This window comes from Electrophorus electricus, chromosome 16 (genome assembly GCF_013358815.1).
Source record: "Electrophorus electricus isolate fEleEle1 chromosome 16, fEleEle1.pri, whole genome shotgun sequence".
NCBI classification, from domain to species: Eukaryota; Metazoa; Chordata; class Actinopteri; order Gymnotiformes; family Gymnotidae; genus Electrophorus; species Electrophorus electricus.
The window spans coordinates 545,001-550,000 of NC_049550.1; positions in this window are offsets into that span (position 1 = coordinate 545,001).

Consider the following 5,000-nt stretch of genomic DNA (forward strand, 5'->3'; position numbering starts at 1 on the left):
GGACCTTTAAAGAGACCTGCAGAACCATTGAAGAGCCCTGAAGAGCCTTTTAAGAGCCCAGAAGAACCAATTAAGAGCTCCCAACAACCAATGAAGAGCTCTGAAGAATCAATGAAGAGCCCTGAAAAATGTTCCACTTCAGCATACTTTTACCAGAACATGAAGGGTTTCAGTCAGAAGTCAACTTCAGCTAAAGGTCATGGAGGACATTACTGAATATGTGTTATTTGACGAGTTATTTGAATATTAGAGGCTAAACTCTGAGGATTCCAAAACTCAGAAGCAGTTTCAGTCTTCTCGACATGCTTGAAAACATTTTTTATGATATAAAAGTGTCAAATATAAAAGTAATTCATTCTCACATTTTTCAATCAGGGGCATTTTACTTTGCTTTTATAAGTTCTAGGTGAGACTTTGACGTTGTCTCTCAAACATCCTATAGACGCTCTTGACAAACTGTCCTGTCAGGAGCCAATTGGATTCCACTGCTTTTGAGTCCAAATTGAAACTTAAGTGGATTCAGAAATTATTGTTGGAATGATGTTGGGGGGCAATAAGATCTAAGTGTCTATAAGACAACAAAGCGTTAGTCCCAGTGGACTCTGCAGACAGTAATAAAATATTCCTTAAGATGCTTGACGTGACAGCGATAACAACTGCACGCATAATTAAAGTTGAAATGATGTTCAATTTCAAATTTAAATCAATAGGAGGTACTGTGGACAAAGTGTTGCTGTGTTATCATTCAGAATGAAATCTGAACGGGTTCCATGCTCATGTCATTCAAAACATTTCAAAAATAACAAGCTCCTGGTAGACTGCGTGTCTCTGCTAAAACTTGAATATATGTTGTGGCACAGCCTGAATATGCCTGTCGCAAAGCTGCCAAATAGTGACCTCCTGAGTTGTTCAAATAAATTATTTGTCCATATGTGCGGATTTATTAGCATTGTGTACGTTAATGGTGCTGTGTTTGATTCTATAAAAAGAACCACAAAAAAAACACAAAACCATGTGGCAGGCGCCTGGGGAGCAGAAGACCATCCCATCGGATATGGAGCGCGGGGAGGAGGGACGTATTTGCACTGCTGGCATGTGGAGCTCCCAGGAAACCTGCGGGGGGCGTTGGTGAGCCACCACGCAGTGCTAAATGGTCAATTTGTTCTTTTTGTCGTGATACATACGATACGATACATATGATACATGCGATACGGTGCTGGACGCAGTAGAAACCGCAGGAACAGACCAGAACACTGCTTCAAGTAGCGGGGGGTCCGACCAGACAAAGAGGGTCCAGCCAGGTGATGGGGGTCTTTTCAGGTGATGAGGGTCTGGTCAGGTGGTGTTATCTAACAGATGGTTGCGTATTTCCTAAACAGAGGTTTGCGTTTGGGTTTAATTCATGTGAAAGTGTTTAGACGCTGGCGCAATTAGTCCCCTGCCATATTTCAGTGACTCGGTATAGCAAAGATCTCTGGGAGAGGAGGTTGCATTCTGGGAGATTTGTCACTGCTGGACACCATTAATGATCCTGACAATGACGACAATAATGACAGTGCACAGGATTACGAACAAAACTCATCACAGGGTTTAAGGGGATTAGACAAGGATGGACAGAAAGGGTTTTCATTTACACGTTCGTGACAGTCCTCACAAATGAAAACAGATAGACAGTGGACTTCATCATTCTGCTGTTTACTCGCAAATATCCTGAAATGAGCAGGTGAGTGCAGCCTAGAAATAAATTCTTCCATTATAAACGATGTGATGTGATTTTAAACGTGAATAACATTGTGACTGGCCCATCAAGTATGCCAACAAACAATATTGCTTCCCCTTACAGCTCCTTTAATCCACAGACATTAATATGTCAGTAAAAACACCGGTGCCTCCTATTTGTTGGCCAGAGAAGGCCGGCACCATCGGAGGAGCCTCGGACCAGCTTCCCCTGGACATCTGTAAAATACCGATGACCACTGAAGGCATCAGAGCAGAACGTGAGCAGTTCTGACATCTTCATCGATGATGCATGTCAAGTGGTGGCACATGGATGATTGTGGGGTCGTCTTCATCGCTTCTGCGACATCTCCAAGGAGCTGAATTTCTGAAGAGAGCCGGCGCTCTACAGTATATCAAAGGTTTACGACAAAAATGTCTTTGTAACTGTGAAGGCAATGCTGAGGTGTCCCAAGACCTGCTAACCTAGACACTGCGAGGCCTGTTTGATGGGTAGTCCCGCCCCCAAGCTCTGCTGCTGGCTCCGCCTCCCTCTTCCCCTGTTCTCACCTCACTGGTCACCTGCTGGCCTCTGTCGTGTGTCTCCTTACCCAGACTAATGGTTCCAGAGGAGATGTGACATCTGGCTCATCCAGCCGGTGGACTTGATTACCCAGTGCCCTGTGCTCACAGCGCCCCCTCTGGTGTGTCTCAGCAACTGCAGTGACTGGTTTGTCCTCTCTCTCTCTCTCTCTCTCTCTCTCTCTCTCTCTCTCTCTCTCTCTCTCTCCTACATATGTAAATCTGTAATTACATACAGGGACCCTGTGTTTGGACGTTCCTGCTGGTTTGGGGTTGGTTTCTGCTCCCTCGTACCTAAATTTAGCGTGGCCTCGTTTACCTGCGCGTGGCCAGGTGTGAGAGCAGAATCGCATCCATTATGTGTAAGACATTATGTGTGTGCGGTACTTCCTGTGGGTGGAGCTAGGCTGCGGTACTTCCTGCGGTTCCTCTTTCTTTAATCCAGTCCTGGTCCAGGATGAGACTCTGGGACCGGCGAGGACGTATCGGACTTCGCGTTCAGTCCGGCTCTACGTCCACAGCTAAGGGGGAGACTCAGGGAGCCTTCACAGTGCTGTCTCTCCCTTTTAATGGCCGTCTTCTTGCCCTGTCTCTCACCCGGTCTCTCTCATCCTTCTTCTCATCCCTCCATTTCTTTGCTCTCTTTCTCCCATCTCCCATTCTGTCTGTGCTGTCTCTCTCTCTCTCTCTCTCTCTCTCTCTCTCTGTTGCATTCCCTTTCTATATATATCTCCCTCTCTCCCTCCCTCTCTCCCTCTCTCTCTCTCTCCCTCTCTCCCTCCCTCTCTCCCTCTCTCTCTCTCTCTCCCTCTCTCACTCTCTCCCTCTCCCTCTTTGTTTTCCTCTCAGTAAAAAAAAAAAAAAAAAGCAGTACATCACAGATGGGATTGCAGGGAGCCAGTGTGGAGCGGTTCCACCGGTTGCCAGGGCAACTGGCTCCTCGGCAAACCTCTCAACTTGGAGCGCACAACCTTTGCCCCTCCCCCCTCTCCCCGCGTCTTAAGCGGGCGTCACGATTCCGGCACGCGGCACGCGGCACGCGGGTCAGGGAGCGTTCAGCGGCATTAAGGATTAGGATCATTTAACAGTTCCTGCTCCCAGAAACACCGACAGGAGCGCAAAACACCTCGGGAAGTTGCGTCTGGAGATTGGAATACCCGCAAACTGTGGTCATGACCGTCACAATGAAGCAGGAAGACTGCATAACATTTACCTCATTATATTGAAACTAAACTAGCAGATTTGTAGTTTGATCTATTAAATAAATAAACAGGTAAATAAATCGTCAGCAAGTCTGGTTCCCAGCTGGTGAAGAGTGCAGGCGGTGAGATGTGATTTGCTCGTAGTCTTTCTAAGGTGCGTCTCCCCGAGCTGGGCAGGACTCCCCACGACCCCCAGCTGGTCGACCCACAGATCGGATAACCCTCCGGATCCTGCAGAATGATGCATCGGCAGGCGGAAGGTGATCCGGGCCCGTGCGTGGCTGAAATGCTAACATCCTGCTGCTTCACCCCTGCCACGCCAACAGGGTCTATGGTCGCGGTTACGGGTATGGACCCTGGGTAGGCGTTCCGAGGCTCAGGCCAAGCGGACGACGTCTGTCCACGGAACGCCAAACAGCTGTAGTGATCTGATTACCCCCCCCCCCAACCCCAAACCCCAACCTGGTCTTCATCACTCTCCTCTGCCTTTCTGGAAGCCAGCCACGGTCGGCTGGGTCCCTAATCGCTATCGGCGCAGGTGCTCGGGCGTGCCTCGGCCGCGGTGATGTAAGTAGGGCTCCAAGCACTACAGCGAGGTTTCTGTGCAGTGGGGGTGCCCGCATCAGCACAGTTTGTGCCGCGCTGGGCTCTGCCGCTAGGGGGCACTGGCAGCAGGAGGCAAATTAGCCCCCCCTGCTGTTGCCTGGCTTTTATTAATGTGCGTGTGTGTGTGTGTGTGTGTGTGTGTGTGTGTGTGTGGAGGGGAGGCGTCTAGAAATAACCCTGTCGTGATGGATGTATGGTCTACAGCACCCCCTGGAGCAGAGACGCCCTGACGTAGAGACGCCCTGACGCAGAGATGCCCTTACATAGAGACGCCCTGACGCAGAGACGCCCTGACGCAGAGACGCCCTGACACAGAGATGCCCTTACATAGAGACGCCCTGATGCAGAGACGCTCTGACACAGAGACGCCCTTACATAGAGACGCCCTGACGCAGAGACGCCCTGACACAGAGACGCCCTTACATAGAGACGCCCTGACGCAGAGACGCCCTGACACAGAGACGCCCTGACACAGAGATGCCCTGACACAGAGACGCCCTGACACAGAGACGCCCTTACATAGAGACGCCCTGACACAGAGACGCCCTTACATAGAGATGCCCTGACGCAGAGATGCCCTTACGCAGAGACGCCCTGACACAGAGACGCCCTGACACAGAGATGCCCTGATGCAGAGATGCCCTGACACAGAGACGCCCTGACACAGAGACGCCCTTACATAGAGATGCCCTGATGCAGAGATGCCCTGACACAGAGATGCCCTGACGCAGAGATGCCCTGACACAGAGCACCTCACATAGGCACCTGGACATTTCGCATGGCCAGCACCCGGCATTAATGTGCCATACTGATAATGCCAGAGACCAGGAGGACACCACGTTCTTTTCCAGCCAAACATATGGAAGCCCGACACCGGACGAGGAGGAAATTGGA